This window comes from Bombina bombina, chromosome 5 (assembly GCF_027579735.1).
Source record: "Bombina bombina isolate aBomBom1 chromosome 5, aBomBom1.pri, whole genome shotgun sequence".
In the NCBI taxonomy this organism is placed as follows: Eukaryota; Metazoa; Chordata; class Amphibia; order Anura; family Bombinatoridae; genus Bombina; species Bombina bombina.
Genome location: NC_069503.1, coordinates 69,513,162 through 69,534,059, shown reverse-complemented (window position 1 = coordinate 69,534,059; position 20,898 = coordinate 69,513,162). Strand labels below are relative to the sequence as shown.

The window sequence follows — 20,898 nt, the reverse complement described above, 5'->3', positions numbered from 1 at the left end:
AATTCAAGGTACCCCATATTTTTTAATCGCTTCCAGACGCTTTCCAGTTATTGCAGTGATCCCTCGATATTGAGGCATCCTGCAATAACATTGTTTCCCCATCCGATGCAGAGAGAGCCACTCTGTGACCCTCTCTGCACCGGCCATCGATGGACAAAATCGTTGGTGGGTGGGATCTGATGTGGGAGGTGGGTGGGCGGCCATCGATGGTTTGTTGCAGCAAGAGGGGGCGGAGTCGTCGTGCGCGTGCACAGGGAGGGAGCGGGTGGGAACCGATACACTACAGAAAATATTTGTCAAAAGTGGGAGAGAGGGGGGAGGGAAATACAAATAAAAATGATCTAAGGGATCTGGGAGGGGTGGGGGTTGGTCTTTGGGGGGAAGCTACACTACAGAAAAAATAAAAAATTAATAAAAAAATTATTTTTTGTAAACTGGGTACTGGCAGACAGCTGCCAGTACCCAAGATGGCGCCTAATAAGTTAGAGGAGGAGGGTTTGAGAGCTGTTTGTGGGGGTCAAACAGCAGCATATGTAAATATGCTATAAAAAAATACAATATACCTTTTATTTTAGTACTGGCAGACTTTCTGACAGTACTTAAGATGGCGGGGACAATTGTGGGGTGGGGGAGGGAAGAGAGTTGTTTGGGAGGGATCAGGGGGTGTGATGTGTCGGGTGGGAGGCTAAAATTAACCCTGCAAGCTCCCTACAAGCTACCTAATTAACCCCTTCACTGCTAGCCATAATACACATGTGATGAGCAGCATTTAGTGGCCTTCTAATTACCAAAAAGAAATGCCAAAGCCATATATATCTGCAATTTCTGAACAAAGGGGATTCCAGAGAAGCATTTACAACCATTTGTGCCATAATTGCACAAGCTGTTTGTCAATTATTTAATTGAGAGACCTAAAGTTTGTGAAAAAGTGAACAATGTTTTTTTTTTTTTTTTAATTTGATCGCATTTGGCGGTGCAATGGTGGCATGAAATATACCAAAATGTGTCTAGATCAATACTTTGGGATGTCTTCTAATAAAAAAAATAAAAAAAAAAAAATATATATATATATATATATATATATATATATATATATATATATATATATATATATATATATATATATATATATATATATATATATATATATATACACACACATGTCAAGGGATATTCAGGGATTCCTGACAGATGTCAGTGTTCCAATGTAACTAGCGCTAATTTTGGAAAAAAAAGTGGTTTGGAAATAGCAAAGTGCTACTTGTACTTATTGCCCTATAACTTGCAAAGAACATTTAAACATTGGGCATTTCTAAAAAAAATACTATTTAGCATGGGTGTTTTTTGGTAGTTTTAGAAGTGTAACAGATTTTGGGGGTCAAAGTTAGAAAAAGTGATTTTTTTTTTTTTTTTTTTTTCCTCATATTTTATAAAAAAAATTTATAGTAAATTATAAGATATGATGAAAATAATGGTATCTTTAGAAAGTTCATTTAATGGCAAGAAAAAAAGTATATAATATGTGTGGGTACAGTAAATGAGTAAGAGGAAAATTACAGCTAAACACAAACACTGCAAATATGTAAAAATAGCCTTGGTCCCAAACGGACAGAAAATGGAAAAGTGCTGCGGTTATTAAGGGGTTAATTTGCATTTCAGAGCTTACTGTGATATCCAATTGTTCCAATATAATTAGATTTTTGAGTTTCTGTATAAATTCCCTTAAGCTGGGAGTTTTACTGGATTTCCAATATTTTAAGATCAAGAGTCTGCCTGTTATAATTATAATATTTAACTGACGTGTATTTTTAAAGACATTTTCTTTTTGGCCAACAAAAAATAAACATGTTTATTGGTTATTTGAATATTAATTATTCTGATTCATTTTGTTAACCCAATTGTTTATCTTATGCCAATTTTTTTTAATTTTTAATACAATTCCAAAAACAATGATATAAGTCCTCTTTTAAAATCTTTCATCTCGGACAGCATACCTCTGGTGTAATATATGCTTTATTTATACATTTAGTATGGGTTTCTCTCCATGATGAGGAAACTTGCGCTGTATCTAAAAGTTTAAAGCTTTCTTGAATTCTCTCTGGGGGATCTGCCAATTAGCAGTTAGACTTAGTAAATTACTTTGGTAATAGAAATATATAATTATCTTATAAATAACTGAAATGGTGAGTTTACCCGCGTTGAAAAAGGCGAGTTCCAATGTGTGCCATGTTTCCTCCCCAGTATTATCATTCACAAAATCCTGCGCATAGTGACGGGCCTGTAAAAAAGCAAAATAATCTCTATTCGATATGTCAAATTCTTGTTTTAGTTTAGTGAAGACTTTACATGCCCTTGATTCTTTGTCTATAAATTGATATACAAACTTTATTCCTTTTTAATGCCCAGTTTTTAACATTTTTAGAATCTATTGGTGGTATTAAGTTGAGGTTACCTATTAAAAGGTAAATATTTAGAGAATCAAGAAATAATATCTAGAATTATAAGTATTTTCCGCAATGCCACTATCACGTTTTGTATAACCATAAGTTGTCTTATTTTAATAGGGCATTTATCTGGTGCGGTATGGAGGAGAGCCGCAAGAGAATAAGGTTGTGTTAAAATTTCCTCCAACTGAGACACTGCAAAGTAGTCAGCTCCCACTAACCAATCCATTGCAATCTTTCCAATACATACTAAGTTATATAGTTCAATATCCGGCATTGTGAGTCCCCCATCAGTTCTAAAAAGAGAGAGTTTTTTAAATGCAATAGCTCTTCGTTTTCCTCCCCACAGAAATTGTAATGCTGCCTGTTTAAACGCAATTAGGTCCTTCTTTTTAATAATAATAATAATTGGAAGATTTTGCATAAGATAAAGCAGTTTAGGGAATAACAGCATTTTTATTAGGTTTATTTCACCAGTTAGGGATAACTTAAATTTTGCCCATTTTTCCATATCATGCTTTATTTTAAGGAAAATTGGAGGGTAGTTAAAATCGTACCATTAACTATTATTCTTGGATAGTTTAAATTTGGGAGGAATCTCTATTTTTATTTAACCAATAAATTTCTGTTTTCAGAGTATTAACTTTGTAATCTGAAAAGGTAGCCAACAAACTGTAAATTTAGGTTAATATTGGTATGTTTTTTTGGTATTACTTAGAACTAAAAGGTGTCATCAGCATATAAAACGTCTTTCTTTTACCTATCTTAATCCCTTCTAGTTCTTTCCTTAATTGTACACCTGGGGGCTCGAGGGCCAAATTAAATAAATAATGGGAAAGTGGACACCCCTGTCTTGATCCCTTATGTAATGAGAAGTAGTCTGAGGGGGTATCTTAATAATAGAAGCCATGGATGAGTTGTAGATTAAACGAATAAGCTGCAGAAAGGGTCCTTCGACCCCATACTTCTTTAAAGTTGTAAACAAATGTAGTCGAAGGCCTTCTCTGCATCTATTGAAATTATCCCTGCATCTACACCAGTTATATAATTTCTTTGTTTCTTTTCTAATTGAACTTGAAAGAAATTTAATAATAGTTGAAGTTTACGGAGATTACGAGAGGAATTTCTGTCTGGCATAAAACCTACTTGATCTTTATGTATAAGAGACACAATAACAGGTTTAATTCTAGTTGTTATGATACACATAAAATATTTTTGTAGTCACAATTTAATAACAAGATTGGTCTGTATGAACCGATCTCCTCTGGATCTTTATTTTTTTTAATGCTATTAAGGATGCAGCAAAATATTTTGAACATGATGTGCTTATAATAAAATATTGATTAAATAACATCTATACTATAATTACGTTTGTAATGTCCGTCGGCAGTTGCGCACGCATCCTCAATGGAATGTTGGCAGCGCGAGGACAAAATAATTAACCTGGATGCAGCGAAGGCAAATGGAGCATTACAAAAGCAACAACTAATCACCCACATTAAAGTATTTTTAAAAAAAAATAACCGCCAGCATCAAGTATTTTAAAAAAAAAAAAAAAGCCTGCATCAAGTATTTTCTTTTTAAAACAAAAACACCGCCCGCATGAAATATAGCAAAAATAAAATCCTACATTAAGTATTAACTCCTAAGCCGCAAAACCCCCGCATTGCTATATACCTAATATCCCTATTAACCCCTAAACCGCAAAACCTCTACATCGCAATAAACCTATTTTCACTATTAACTCTTAAACCGCAAAACTCCCACATCGCAATAAACCTATTAACCCTAAACCACAAAACTCCCACATCGCAATAAACCGAATTAACTTATTAACCCTTTAAACCGTCAAAAAACAAAATACAAATAACTAGATAAATAACTAAGTACCTTAACCTAACACCCCGTTAAATAAATCCACATTACTTAAACTAATAAATTCTAAAGTTACAAAAAATAAGTTTAACATAAATAAAAAAGGCTAACTTTACAGAAAATAAAAAATCAAATTACCAAATTTAACAAAATTAAACCTAATCCCTATGAAAATAAAAAGACCCCCCAAATAAAAACACCCCCTACTCTAAGAATAAACTACCAGTAGCCCTTAAAAGGGCTTTTTGCACCCACCTAAAATTAACCCCCCCCCACTCCCCCAAAATAAAGGTACCTTACACTAAAAAACCTAAACTACCCATTACCCTGAAAAGGGCATTTGTTTGGGCATTGCTCTTTAAAGGGCTACAGACGCAATACTAATCTCAGGGACCTTCTGGTCATTTCAGATCCCATAAAGTGTTACTCAGATGATGATATGAAGGTAACGCGGAAGGGCTGCCTCCAGTGCCCTAATTGCACTACCTGCAATGGAATGATAGCTACAAATTTTTTTAACCATCCACATGGTAATCGGAAGTACACCATCAATTACTCCATAACGTGCACCACTACCCACGTTGTCTATATGTTGATATGCCCATATGGTTTGCACTACGTTGGGAAGACCCGAAGGGATGATCAGAGAAAGAATGGCCAACCATTGAATGGCTATAAGGCAGGCCATAAAGAAAGGAGAATCCGACCAATCAATGGCAGGCCACTGGTTGGTGGCCAAACATCCTGTATCTTCAATCAAAGTGATTCTCATTGATCATATCCCTAAACTATCATGAGGTGGAGACAGAATTATACTGCTTCTCAAAAGGGAGGCAGAATGGATGTACAGGCTGGATACCATAAATCCTAAGGGACTGAACTCTGTGCCTGATTTTGGTGCATTAATATAATATATCCTTGTAATGTGTCACTCTTGGGATGGGGAACTGGATGGTTGTGGATGGGGACTGACTGGGTGTTCCTCTCACCTTTGGACGAGGGATACACCACCAGTCATTGTCTATGGTATGGGCGATGATGCGGATAAGAGATGATTTGCACTATAGCCACGGTACCACCTAGACCAGTATTGAGTTCCCCACCTTTATAGGTGACTCTAACACATGACAGTGAAATGGTATTACAAGGTATGCACCGTTGCCAATAAAATTGCTATAATGATGGGTGTTAATGTGTCATATTGATTACTATCTGTAACAAAGAATGATGTGTATGTGTGTGTAAGAGGAATTATACATGTGGATTAAGAGATTTAACCCTGCTGCCGATCCTCTGAGCATTCACTTATTATTGTATTGTCCATTTTTTTTGACATGTTAAAATGGTTGACCACGTAATGTTTGTTGGTATATTCTTACTGGCTGTTCTAATTGTCGTCTGACATCGCTATGGTTTAGGCTTACTTGTCATGTAAACACTGATACCACATTGCATTTGTGATATTGTAAATATTTGTCACAGAAGTGACGTCACGATGGTAGAGTTCCGGTGCAACCGGAAGTGATGCAACTTCCGGTATAAGTAAACACGTATAGTGAAGCACTGCACACCCTATGCGTCATATAAGAAATATATGGAACGAGGTACATTGTAAATTGTGCTTTAACATACAATGTAGAACTAGGTTTATTAATGGTGAGTTGTTTTAATACACGGGGCCACTGGAGACACTAGTGATCCCCTTTTTGTTCACAATTGTTGTACGTATAAAGATTATTATTACCCGGAAGTAGATGTTGTAAACTTCCAGGGTCACATTAACCTAAACCGGAAATAATGTCAGTTTGGTGTCTTTTTTGACAGGAAGGAGTTACCTGTTTGTGTTTCACTCTATTTAAGCACGGTTTGTGTGTGTTATTTGTGTTCTGAAGAAGGGGAGTTTTGTTCCCTGAAACGTCAATAAATTTCACTAATTGCTTTGAAGAAAACCTGGTTTGCCTCTGACTTTGGGGATGTGACTGTGAGAGAGCAAACAATTTACCTGTGACCTGTAAAACAGGTAGCCCTCAGTTTACGCCGGGGTTAGGTTTCAGGAGGAATGGTTGTAAATCAAAACCGTTGTAAATTGAAACCCATTTTATAATGTTAGTCAATGGGAAGTGAGGGAGTTAGGTTCCAGGCCCCTCTCAAAATTGACATAAGTAACACCTAATACATTATTTTTAAAGCTTTGAAATGGTAAACAGCATTATAAAACAAATAAAATAAATTGTATCATCATCAAATTAAGTTTAATGAACAAAAACATTTTTTTTACTTGCATTTTTCTGCAAACAGTTCTCTGCATTGAGTCTGCAGCTAAGGGGAAGTGGCTGCCAGATCTTGTTCCTTTGAAAGCTGATCCATTGATCACGTCTGACTTGCTTTTCTTTGCATGTGTTTGCTGCAACACAAGCGGACAGCTCCACCTACTGGCTATTTTAATGTATGCCATGCTTCTCAATGCTTTCAATAGCAGTCAATGCTTTTCAATAGCAGTCACATGACTGAAAAAAAGGTTGTTATTCTGAAACGGCGCAAATTGAACCAGTGTAAACCGAGGGCCACCTGTACATGTGCAATGGTAAAAAAAAAAGTTGAACGCAGACAAAGCACTTGCAAAAGCACACATTTGTGTTCCTCTCATAATCTAACCCAAAGTGCATTGTACAGGTTTTTATTTTGGCTTTAACCCTTTGAGTGCTGAGTAACTTCCCACCTGGGTGCTAAGCTGGATTTTTTTTTTTCTTCAGTTCCCCAAAACTTATACCGATGGAAAGGTTAGGCGATTACCTTTCTAGCGGTGGGTCTTGGGGGGGGTCTGTAGCTGCTTAGATGCCTGAGATACAGGCTTGTAAGCAGCATGCCCCCATTTCCCTATACTGTCCATTGTAATTTTTCAATAAAGTTGCGCAGTGATGTCATCACGTCATTGCACATGACTTTATCACACAAAACATGAAGCTGGGGTGGGAGTCGATAGGAGCCCCCAGATTGCCCTCAAGATGGGGGAGTGCTAGCGATGGCTCTGAGCTGTCATTAGCACTCAAAGGGTTAAAATGACTGATATGGGGACAATATAAAACTGTTATTCTAAACCATAAAAAAGACATTTCTCTTGTATTTTAGCACCATATTTTCAAGTTATCTAATACCTTAGACTTTTTAAAAAGACCTTTTTTCCTCATTTCAGTAGAATTTTTTTGGGCTGTTTACACAACATATGTTTAATATGAACGTTTTGTGCAACTCACTTCATTGGTTAATAAAACTCAATAGTTTTCTTATTTAAAAAAAAGTTTATAATTAAACTCAAATCACACAATTTAAATAATGAAAAATATTAAATAGTCATCTAAATAATCATTTATAATTGTGATTAAATAGAGAAATATAGATATTAAATATGACTATAATAAAAATAGCATGAAATTATTAGCTGCACGTGTTATAAATTAGCAGCATTGGGTAAGCGAATAGGCTGTATTCAGACACATTAGGGACTCTACTGACTTGGCGGCTGATTTATTAATGTGCAGACGGACATGATCCACTGTAGCATTTATCATTGCACAAGCATTTCACTAGAAATGCTTGTGCAATGCCAACCCTGCAGATTTGTGACCAATTGGCCGCTAGCAGGGGGTGTCAATCAACCCAATCGTATGCGATCGGGCTGATCGCTGTCCGCCGCCTCAGAGGTGACAGATGAGTTAAATGGACACTGAATCCAATTTTTTTCTATTTGTGATTCAGTTAGAGCGTGACATTTTAAGAATCTTTCTAATTTACTGTGTTCAGTGTCCCTTTAAGGAGCAGCAGTCTTAAGATCGCTGCTTCTAAACTCCTGTTTCCGGTGAGCCTGAAGGCTAGCACGGAAAAATGTATATACGGCCCCATTCAGGCCATGATAAATCAGCCCCTAACACTGAATACATTATTGTTATGTTTTCCTATCCCTGTGCTTGAGTTTTTGTTTATTTCATGATAGTCTCTGAACATATGAAAAAAACTGTGAAACACTTTCTTATATAATGTTTTTGTTCACTGTTTGTGTTTAACCAGAGTAGGTTGTAATATAGTTTTCTAATTAAAAAACACATCTGTTCTTGACTGGCGTAGCAGTGAAAGGTGCCCAGATTTAGATAAAATGTGTTACATGCAGATTCTATTTGACTTCAGTGCAAATCTATGTTTATTTTTATTAGGAAACTTAGCAATCTGAAAATACTGAGTCTGGTAACATTTAGATGAAATCAGTGACTGTAAAAACAATTGAATAACATTATATTGGAGACCCATGTAAGGTGACTTTTTAGATGTAAAATGTTGTGTGTTTTAAGAGGTAATAATATTTATACATTAAAAAATATAAAGCTGAACCTTTTTAACCTTTTCATGACAGGGTCAAAATATCTACATCCAAACAACGTTCCGATATAGACAAATTGAAATCCTGCGATCATTCATGTGGTCGCGAGATTTCAAATATGGGATTGGGTAAGGGGGGCATCCCTATGAAGCTAGGCAAGCCCACCAGACCCCGATCACATCCAGAAAGCGCCGTTGGCTTCAGGACAGCCAAACGGCTATGATGTTGATTCTGTCCTAACCGCGCTAAAGCCCAGCGCCGTTTGGACGGAATACAAGGCAATAACATTGCTAAAAGTTTAATTTTATTATATGCAGCTTTACAGTCATTTAACATTTTAAGTGCATTTTTTTATATTTTCTTATTTTTAAAAATAAAAAGTAATAGATGAAGCAATTTATAACAAACATACAAATCTGTAGGTCTGTTACTTTAGAAATTAGTGTAAAATATTGAATTTTAGGCTTTTCCAAAGTATGGATTTATATTAAAAAAAAGTTAGAGCAATATGGTTTGTGTACATGTATGTAAGTATAAATTATATGTATGGGAATAAATGTTATATAACTGCTGCGGACTTCTTTTAAATACAAAAAGTAACAGTGACTAATTACAAAAACTCAGTTAGTTGCAGAGTACAGCAATTTATATGTGTAGAATAAAATAAAGTCAGAAGAAATATAATTTATGCCAGAAAGATTAGAAAAAGAATCATTAGATTATACAGTTAGTGAACAAACAATAATAGGGTCACATTATTAGTATTGAAATACTCAGCATTGTATCTCACATGTATCTAATAACAGGTTAATATTATACATCTGTTTGCAACTAAATTCTGTTACAATTACAATTTCTTTCATGTAATTAACAAGAGTCCATGAGCTAGTGACGTATGGGATATACATTCCTACCAGGAGGGGCAAAGTTTCCCAAACCTTAAAAATGCCTATAAATACACCCCTCACCACACCCACAAATCAGTTTTACAAACTTTGCCTCCAAGGGAGGTGGTGAAGTAAGTTTGTGCTAGATTCTACGTTGATATGCGCTCCGCAGCAAGTTGGAGCCCGGTTTTCCTCTCAGCGTGCAGTGAATGTCAGAGGGATGTGAAGAGAGTATTGCCTATTGAATGCAGTGATCTCCTTCTACGGGGTCTATTTCATAAGCTTCTCTGTTATCGGTCGTAGAGATTCATCTCTTACCTCCCTTTTCAGATCGACGATATACTCTTATATTTACCATTTCCTCTACTGATTCTCGTTTCAGTACTGGTTTGGCTTTCTACTACATGTAGATGAGTGTCCTGGGGTAAGTAAGTCTTATTTTCTGTGACACTCTAAGCTATGGTTGGGCACTTTATTTATAAAGTTCTAAATATATGTATTCAAACATTTATTTGCCTTGACTCAGAATGTTCAACTTTCCTTATTTCCAGACAGTCAGTTTCATATTTGCGATTATGCATTGAATTATCATATTTTTTCTTACCTCAAAAATTTGACTTTTTTTCCCTGTGGGCTGTTAGGCTCGCGGGGGCTGAAAATGCTTCATTTTATTGCGTCATTCTTGGCGCGGACTTTTTTGGCGCAAAAATTCTTTTCCGTTTCCGGCGTCATACGTGTCGCCGGAAGTTGCGTCATTTTTTGACGTTATTTTGCGTCAAAGATGTCGGCGTTCCGGATGTGGCGTCATTTTTGGCGCCAAAAGCATTTAGGCGCCAAATAATGTGGGCGTCTTTTTTGGCGCTAAAAAATATGGGCGTCATTTTTGTCTCCACATTATTTAAGTCTCATTATTTATTGCTTCTGGTTGCTAGAAGCTTGTTCACTGGCATTTTTTTCCCATTCCTGAAACTGTCATTTAAGGAATTTGATCAATTTTGCTTTATATGTTGTTTTTTTCTTTTACATATTGCAAGATGTTCCACGTTGCAACTGAGTCAGAAGATACTACAGGAAAATCACTGCACAGTGCTGGAGCTACCAAGCTAAGTCTGCTATAAACTTTTGGTATCTGTTTCTCCAGCTGTTATTTGTATTGCATGTCATGTCAAACTTATTAATGCAGATAAAATTTCCTTTAGTACTGTTACATTACCTGTTGCTGTCCGTCAACATCTAATTTTCAGAGTGTTCCTGATAACATAAGAGATTTTATTTTTTAAATCCATTAAGAAGGCTATGTCTGTTATTTCTCCTTCTAGTATACATAAAAGTCTTTTAAAACTTCTCTTTTTTTCAGATGAATTTTTAAATGAACATCATCATTCTGATACTGATAATGGTTCTTCTGGTTCAGAGGTTTCTGTCTCAGAGGTTGATGCTGATAAATCTTTGTATTTGTTCAAGATGGAATTTATTCGTTCTTTACTTAAAGAAGTGTTATTTGCATTAGAAATAGAGGATTCTGGTCCTCTTGATACTAAATGTAAACGTTTAAATAAGGTTTTTAAATCTCCTGTAGTTATTCCAGAAGTGTTTTATCTCCCTGATGCTATTTCTGAAGTAATTTCCAGGGAATGGAATAATTTGGGTAATTTATTTACTCCTTCTAGACGTTTAAGCAAATTATATCCTGTGCCATCTGACAGATTAGAGTTTTTTGGGACAAAAATCCCTAAGGTTATGGGGCTGTCTCTACTCCTGCTAATGTACTACTATTCCTATGGCAGATAGTACTTCATTTAAGGATCCTTTAGATAGGAAAATTGAATCCTTTCTAAGAAAAGCTTACTTATGTTCAGGTAATCTTCTTAGACCTGCTATATTTTTTAGCGGATGTTGCTGCAGCTTCAACTTTTTGGTTAGAAGCTTTAGCGCAACAAGTAACAGATCATAATTTTATAGCATTATTATTATTCTATAACATGCTAATAATTTTATTGGTGATACCATCTTTTGATATCATTAGAGTTGATGTCAGGTATATGTCTCTAGCTATTTTAGCTAGAAAAGCTTTATGGATTAAACTTGGAATGCTGACATGTCTTCTAAGTCAACTTTGCTTTCCCTTTCTTTCCAGGGTAAATAATCATTTTGTTCCTTTCCTCACAACAAGGAACAAAAGCCTGATTCTTCATCTTCAGGAGCGGTATCAGTTTGGAAACTATTTCCAGTTTGGAATATATCCAAGCCTTATAGAAACCTATAGCCAGCTCCTAAGTACCTATGAAGGTGCGGCCCTTATTCCAGCTCAGCTGGTATGGGGCAGATTACGTTTTCTTCAAAGATATTTGGATCAATTCCGTTCTTAATCTCTGGTTTCAGAAACATTGTTTCAGAAAGGTACAGAATTGGCTTCAAGTTAAGGCCTCCTGCTAAGAGATTCTTTTTCTTCCCCGTGTCCCAGTTGACACAGCAAGGCTCAGCATTTCTGAAATGTGTTTCAGATCTAGAGTTGGCTGGAGTATTTATGCCAGTTCCAGTTCTGGAACAGGGGCTGGGGTTTTATTTTATCTCTTCATTGTACCAAAGAAGGTCAATTCCTTCAGACCAGTTCTGGATCTATCATTATTGAATCGTTATGTTAGGATACCAACATTCAAGATGGTTACTGTAGGACTATCCTGCCTTTTGTTTAGCAAGGGCATTATATGTCTACAATAGATTTACAGGATGTGTATCTGCATATTCCGATTCATCTAGATCACTTTTAGTGTCTGAGATTCTCTTTTTAGACAAGCATTACCAGTTTTGTGGCTCTACTGTTTGGCCTAGCCTCAGTTCCAAGAATTTTTTTCAAAGGTTCTCGGTGCCCTTCTTTCTGTAATCAGAGAATAGGGTTTTGGTATTTCCTTATTTGGACGATATCTTGGTACTTGCTCAGTCTTCTCATTTTCGAAGAATCTCATACGAATCGACTTGTGTTGTTTCTTCAAGTTCATGGTTGGAGGATCAATTTACCAATCAGTTCATTGATTCCTCAGACAAGGGTAACCTTTTTAGGTTTCTAGATAAATTCAGTGTCTATGACTCTGTCCTTGTCAGACAAGAGAAGTTTAACATTGATATCAGCTTGTCAAAACCTTCAGTCACAATCATTCCCTTTGGTAGCCTTATGCATGGAAATGTTGGGTCTTAGGACTGCCGCATCAGATGCGATCTCCTTTGCTCGTTTTCACATGCGACCTCTTCAGCTCTGTATGCTGAACCAATGGTCTCAATTAATATCTTTAAACCGATTTTACGACACTCTCTGACATGGTGGACAGATCACCATCGTTTAGTTCAGGGGGCTTCTTTGTTCTTCCGACCTGGACTATAATCTCAACAGATACAAGTCTTACAGGTTGGGGAGCTGTGTGGGGGTATCTGACGGCACAAGGGGTTTGGGAATCTCAGGAGGTGAGATTTCCGATCAATATTTTGGAACTCCGTGCAATTTTCAGAGCTCTTCAGTCTTGGCCTCTTCTGAAGAGAGAGTTGTTCATTGTTTTCAGATAAGACAATGTCACAACTGTGGCATACATCAATCATCAAGGAGGGACTCACAGTCCTCTGGCTATGAAAGAAGTATCTCGAATTTTGGTTTGGGCGGAATCCAGCTCCTGTCTAATCTCTGCGGTTTATATCCCAGGTATGGACAATTGGAAAGCGGATTATCTCAGTCGCCAAACGTTGCATCCGGGCGAATGGTCTCTTCACCCAGAGGTATTTCTTCAGATTGTTCAAATGTGGGAACTTCCAGAAATAGATCTGATGGCTTCTCATCTAAACAAGAAACTTCCCAGGTATCTGTCCAGATCCCGGGATCCTCAGGCGGAGGCAGTGGATGCATTTTCACTTCCTTGGAAGTATCATCCTGCCTATATCTTTCCGCCTCTAGTTCTTCTTCCAAGAGTAATCTCCAAGATTCTGAAGGAATGCTCGTTTGTTCTGCTGGTAGCTCCGGCATGGCCTCACAGGTTTTGGTATGCGGATCTTGTCCGGATGGCCTCTTGCCAACCGTGGACTCTTCCGTTAAGACCAGACCTTTTGTCTCAAGGTCCTTTTTTCCATCAGGATCTGAAATCCTTAAATTTAAAGGTATGGAGATTGATCGCTTGATTCTTGGTCAAAGAGGTTTCTCTGACTCTGTGATTAATACTATGTTACAGGCTCGTAAATCTGTATCCAGAGAGATATATTATAGAGTCTGGAAGACTTATATTTCTTGGTGTCTTTCTCATCGTTTTTCTTGGCATTCTTTTAGAATACCGAGAATATTACAATTTCTTCAGGATGGTTTAGATAAGGGTTTGTCCGCAAGTTCCTTGAAGGGTCAAATCTCTGCTCTTTCTGTTCTTTTTCACGGAAAGATTGCTATTCTTCCTGATATTCATTGTTTTGTACAAGCTTTGGTTCGTATAAAGCCTGTCATTAAGTCAATTTCTCCTCCTTGGAGTTTGAATTTGGTTCTGGGGGCTCTTCAAGCTCCTCCATTTGAACCTATGCATTCATTGGATATTAAATTACTTTCTTGGAAAGTTTTGTTCCTTTTGGCCATCTCTTCTGCCAGAAGAGTTTCTGAATTATCTGCTCTTTCTTGTGAGTCTCCTTTTCTGATTCTTCATCAGGATAAGGCGGTGTTGCGAACTTCTTTTGAATTTTTACCTAAAGTTGTGAATTCCAACAACATTAGTAGAGAAATTGTGGTTCCTTCATTATGTCCTAATCCTAAGAATTCTAAGGAGAAATCGTTGCATTCTTTGGATGTTGTTAGAGCTTTGAAATATTATGTTGAAGCTACGAACTCTTTCTGTAAGACTTCTAGTCTATTTGTTATCTTTTCCGGTTCTAGGAAAGGCCAGAAAGCTTCTGCCATTTCTTTGGCATCTTGGTTGAAATCTTTAATTCATCTTGCCTATGTTGAGTCGGGTAAAATTCCGCCTCAGAGAATTACAGCTCATTCTACTAGGTCAGTATCTACTTCCTGGGCGTTTAGGAATGAAGCTTCGGTTGACCAGATCTGCAAAGCAGCAACTTGGTCCTCTTTGCATACTTTTACTAAATTCTACCATTTTGATGTATTTTCTTCTTCTGAAGCAGTTTTTGGTAGAAAAGTTCTTCAGGCAGCAGTTTCAGTTTGAATCTTCTGCTTATGTTTTTTGTTAAACTTTATTTTGGGTGTGGATTATTTTCAGCAGGAATTGGCTGTCTTTATTTTATCCCTCCCTCTCTAGTGACTCTTGTGTGGAAAGATCCACATCTTGGGTAGTCATTATCCCATACGTCACTAGCTCATGGACTCTTGTTAATTACATGAAAGAAAACATAATTTATGTAAGAACTTACCTGATAAATTCATTTCTTTCATATTAACAAGAGTCCATGAGGCCCACCCTTTTTTGTGGTGGTTATGATTTTTTTGTATAAAGCACAATTATTCCAATTCCTTATTTTATATGCTTCGCACTTTTTTTCTTATCACCCCACTTCTTGGCTATTCGTTAAACTGATTTGTGGGTGTGGTGAGGGGTGTATTTATAGGCATTTTTAAGGTTTGGGAAACTTTGCCCCTCCTGGTAGGAATGTATATCCCATACGTCACTAGCTCATGGACTCTTGTTAATATGAAAGAAATGAATTTATCAGGTAAGTTCTTACATAAATTATGTTTTTCATCAATAAAAACACAATATAATGCTGTATCCTGAGATATTTTAGGACACAACAGAAAAATCTCTCACATTTAAATAAACGGTTTGTTTCCCCCTTACTTATCCATATGATAATCACACCCTGAGGGGGAGGCAGGGACTCTGTATTCATGTGACACCAGAGGGGACAATAGACATCTATATGAGAACAAAAGTCCGGGTGTGACCCTCTCGTTGTCTCCCAACTGACAAGTTGTACTCATGTGAGTCACACAGAGAAGGTGACACTCCCACATTAGTATAAATATCTGTGTAACACTCAGTGATATCACAGGAGGAACCAGAGAGACTTCATACTTACAGAGCTTCTGCTAAACGGTAATATGCAAACCCTGACATAAATCTTTATTAACAGCCTCACACTGTTGTGTTTTATATAATGATGAGAAAATATTGTTCTGTATTTTGTTATGATAAAGATACAATATTTCACTTCATATAAGAAACTGAGTTTATATAAAAAACTCAACTGTATTTAATTTGTTTTCTGTATTTTTCATGCTGTGTTAATGAATTTAACATTAAAGGGACATTAAAGTAAAAAAATAAACTTTTTATGATTCAGATAGGGCATGCAATTTTAAACAACTTTCCAATTTAGTTTTATCATCAAATTTTCTTTGTTCCCTTGATGGTATTTTTTAAAAGCTAAACCTAGATAGGCTCAAACTGATTTCTAAACCGTTGAAAACCGCCTCTTAGCTCAGAGCATTTTGAAAGTTTTTCACAGTTAGACAGTGTTAGTTCGTGTGTGTCATATAGATAACATTGTGCTCACTCCCGTGAAGTTATTTAGGAGTCTTCACTGATTGACTACACTGCATGTCTGTCAAAAGCACTTATATAAGGAGGTTGTCTGCAGAGGCTTAGATACAAGGTAATCACAGAGGTAAAAAGTATATTAATATAACTGTTGGTTATGCAAAAACAGGAATGGGTAATAAAGGGATTATCTATCTTTTTAAATTAGAAAAAATTTGGTGTAGACTGTCCCTTTAAGTTCTTTCATTTAAAAAGCCCAATTTAATACATAATGATTTACAGCAGTTTGTAGCAGAACCAAACCATATTTTCAAGCTTGAGGAGGTCTGACCAATAATACATTTGTTGGGTTGTTCCTGTTATCCAAATGAGCAACAGACTCTTAAGTATCAGCCAACCAGAATCCTGCATTTCCCTATAGGTTTATAACTAACTGTAGAGCCCAGATAAACCATTTTCATTTAATATTAGTCTGAAGCTGCTATTTGCTCCAGTAATAAATATCACTCAGCTTATGGCCCTGTTGTATCAGTCTCATCACATATACTGATCTAATCATAAATATCTTGTGATCTGCATATTATTTTATTTCTAATGAGGTTATTTTATAATACATTTCTTATTTCTATTAGCTGCACCTGTTTATCATCAGAACGTTTATCCCACTGATCTGTGACTGATTCTTGTTGTTAGTAAAGACCTTAGTGAGTGTATTCTGCACCTTCAGCTGCTGCTGTTTATGTCACATGATCACAGACTTAAAGGGACAGTGTCCTGTAAATTTGGTTTCCCCTTAAAATAACAAGAAACCCCAAATGTTTTTATCATTTAAATAGAACATATTATTTTAAACAACTTTGTAACTGACTTCTATTACAATATTTGCTTAATTCTCTAGGTATCCTTTATTGAAGCAGCAGCAATGCACTACTGGGAGTTAGCTGAGCATATCAGGTGAGCCAATGACAAGAGGCTTGCATGTGCCACTAATCAGCAGCTAGCGCACCATAGTGCATTATTTGCTTTGTCACAAAGGACCCAAAGAGAATCAAGCAGATTAATTAATAGAAGGAAATTGGAAAGTTGTTTAACCCCTTAATGACCACAGCACTTTTCCATTTTCTGTCCGTTAGGGACCAGTGCTATTTTTAAATTTCTGCGGTGTTTGTGTTTAGCTGTAATTTTCCTCTTACTCGTTTACTGTACCCACATATATTATATACCGTTTTTCTCACCATTAAATGGACTTTCTAAAGATACCATTATTTTCATCATATCTTATAATTTACTATAATTTTTTTTTTATAAAATATGAGGGAAAAATTGAAGAAAAAACTTTTTCTAACTTTGACCCCCAAAATCTGTTACACATCTACAACCACCAAAAAACAACCATGCTAAATAGTTTCTAAATTTTGTCCTGAGTTTAGAAATACCCAATGTTTACATGTTCTTTGCTTTTTTTGCAAGTTATAGGGCAATAAATACAAGTAGCACTTTGCCATTTCCAAACTATTCTTTTGCAAAATTAGCGCTAGTTACATTGGAACCCTGATATCTGTCAGGAATACCTGAATATCCATTTACATGTGTGTGTGTATATATATATATATAATTTTTAGTAGACAACCCAAAGTATTGATTTATGCCCATTTTGGTATATTTCATGCCACCATTTCACCGTCAAATGCGATCAAATAAAAAAAAAATGTTCAGTTTTTCACAAACTTTAGGTTTCTCACTGAAATTATTTACAAACAGCTTGTGGAATTATGGCACAAATGGTTGTAAATGCTTCTCTGGGATCCCCTTTGTTCAGAAATAGCAGACATATATGGCTTTTATGTTGCTTTTTGGTAATTAGAAGGCCACTAAATGCCACTGCGCCCCACATGTGTTTTATGCCCAGCAGTGAAGGGGTTAATTAGGGAGCTAGTAGGGTTAATTTTAGCTTTAGTGTAGTGTAGAAGACAACCCCAAGTATTGATCTAGGCCCATTTTGGTATATTTCATGCCACCATTTCACCGCCAAATGCGATCAAATAAAAAAAAGTTCACTTTTTCACAAACTTTTTCACAAACTTTAGGTTTCTCACTGAAATTATTTACAAACAGCTTGTGCAATTATGGCACAATGGTTGTAAATACCTCTCTGGGATCCCCTTTGTTGAGAAATAGCAGAAATATATGGCTTTGGCGTCGCTTTTGGTAATTAGAAGGCCGCTAAATGCCGCTGCGCATCACACGTGTATTAACATTGGAACACTAATATCTTTCAGGAATCCCTGAATAGCCATTGACATGTATATATTTTTTTTTAGTAGACAACCCAAAGTATTGATCTAGGCCCATTTTGGTATATTTCATGCCACCATTTCACCGCCAAATGCAATCAAATAAAAAAAAAAAAGTTCACTTTTTCACAATTTTTTTTACAAACTTAGAAGGCCACTAAATGCCACTGCGCCCCACACATGTATTATGCCCAGCAGTGAAGGGGTTAATTAGTTAGCTTGTAGGGAGCTAGTAGGGTTAATTTTAGCTTTAGTGTAGTGTAGAAGACAACCCAAAGTATTGATCTAGGCCCATCTTAGTATATTTCATGCCACCATTTCACCGTCAAATGCAATCAAATAGAAAAAAAAACGTTACATTTTTCCAAATTTTAGGTTTCTCACTGAAATCATTTACAAACATTTTGTGCAATTATGGCACAAATGGTTGTAAATGCTTCTCTGGGACCCCCTTTTTTCAGAAATAGCAGACATATATGGCTTTGGAGCTGCTTTCTGGTAATTAGAAGGCCGCTAAATGCCACTGCGCACCACACGTGTATTATGCTCAGCAGTGCAGGGGTTAATTAGGGAGCTTGTAGGGTTAATTTTAGCTTTAGTGTAGTAGACAACCCTAAGTATTGATCTAGGCCCATTTTGGTATATTTCATGCCACCATTTCACCGCCAAATGCGATCAAATTAAAAAAAAAAGTTCAGTTTTTCACAAACTTTAGGTTTCTCACTGAAATTATTTACAAACAGCTTGTGCAATTATGGCACAAATGGTTGTAAATGCTTCTCTGGGATCCCCTTTGTTCAGAAATAGCAGACATATATGGCTGTGGCGTTGCTTTTTGGTAGTTAGAAGGCCGCTAAATGCCACTGCGTACAACACGTGAATTATGCCCAGCAGTGAAGGGGTTAATTAGGTAGCTTGTATGGAGCTTGCAAGGTTAATTTTAGCTTTAGTGTAGAGATCAGCCTCCCACTTGACACATCAGACCCTCTGATCCCTCCCAAAGAGCTCTCTTCCCTCCCCCATCCCACAATTGTCCCCGCCATCTTAAGTACTGGCAGAAAGTCTAAAATAAAAGGTATCTTTTTATATATATATATATATATATATATATATATTTTTTTTTTTTTAAAAGCATATTTACATATGCTGTTGTGTAGGATCCCCCCCAAAACAGCTCTCTAACCCTCCCTCTCTGCCTTATTGGGGGCCATCTTGGGTACTGGCAGCTGTCTGCCAGTAACCAGTTTGCAAATAAAATGTTTTCTTTTTTTCTGTAGTGTAGCCCGCTCCCAGATCCCTTAGATTTACAAGTAGTAAATATTTAAACATTTTTTTTCTGTAGTGTAGCGGTTGCCACCCACTCCCTCCCCGTGCACCCGCCCGCCTCTTCCCATGCATGTGCCTGTGCAAGCCCCAGGCGATCCCGATCCCGCCCCCCTCTCTGACATGGACCACATCGATGGCTGCCCACCCGCCTCCCACTTCAGCTCCCACCCACCAACGAATGCGGCCAACGATGCCCGGTGCAGAGAGGGCCACAGAGTGGCTCTCTCTACACCGGAGGGGTAAAATTTGTTATTGCAGGATGCCTCGATATCGAGGCATCCTGCAATAACCGGAAAGCAGCTGGAAGCGATCAGGATCGCTTCCAGCTGCTTTCCAAACCGAGGACGTACGCCATACGTCCTCAGGCGTTAACTGTATTTTTTCTGAGGACGTATGGCGTACGTCCTCGGTCATTAAGGGGTTAAATAACTGATTTAACATTTCTTTCAGTAGAAAATATTGTTTCATATAAATGATACAAAACAAATAGATTTTCTACCGTTATGTTGTATAGATCTGGGAAGATTCATATTTAAGGGGCAATTATAACACTCACAGAGCTAACTGTACTAAATGCTTGTGCTGAATCAATAGCACATATGTAATAACCTAATCAGCTGATCTGTATCACATGAACTGTTATGTGTGCCTTTAAAGGGACAGTAAGCACCAGAATTTCTTGTTGTTTAAAAAGATGGATAATCCCTTTATTACCCATTCCCCAGTTTAGCACAACCAACACAGTTATAATACGTTTTACCTCTGTTATTACCTTTTTATCTAAGCCTCTGCAGACTGCCCCCTTATTTCAGTTAATTTCACAGACTTGCATTTTAGTGCTAACTCCTCTGTAAATTCATGTGCGTGAGCTCAATGTTATGTATGGGAAACACATGAACTAATGCCCTCTAGTGGTGAATTTAAAAAAAAAAATGCTTTCAGATTAGAGGCGGCCTTCAAGGTCTAGGAAATTAGCATATGAACCTCCTAGTTTTAGCTTTCAACTAATAATACCAAGAGAACAAAGCAAAATTGGTGATAAAAGTAAATTGTAAAGTTGTTTAAAATGACATGCCCTATTTGAATCATGAAACTTTTTTTTGGAATCGACTGTCTCTTTAATTATACCATACGTACAGTTAATCAGAACCATAATTTATTATTATCTCTTTAAACCATTTAATA

General features: G+C 36.7%; 1 protein-coding gene across 1 annotated transcript in view; it reads right to left on the bottom strand.

Moving 5' to 3' along the window:
* Positions 1–20,898, bottom strand: part of LOC128659884 (oocyte zinc finger protein XlCOF6-like) — a 262,081-nt gene that overhangs the window by 70,480 nt on the left and 170,703 nt on the right. The gene's annotated exons all lie outside the window — the stretch shown is intronic.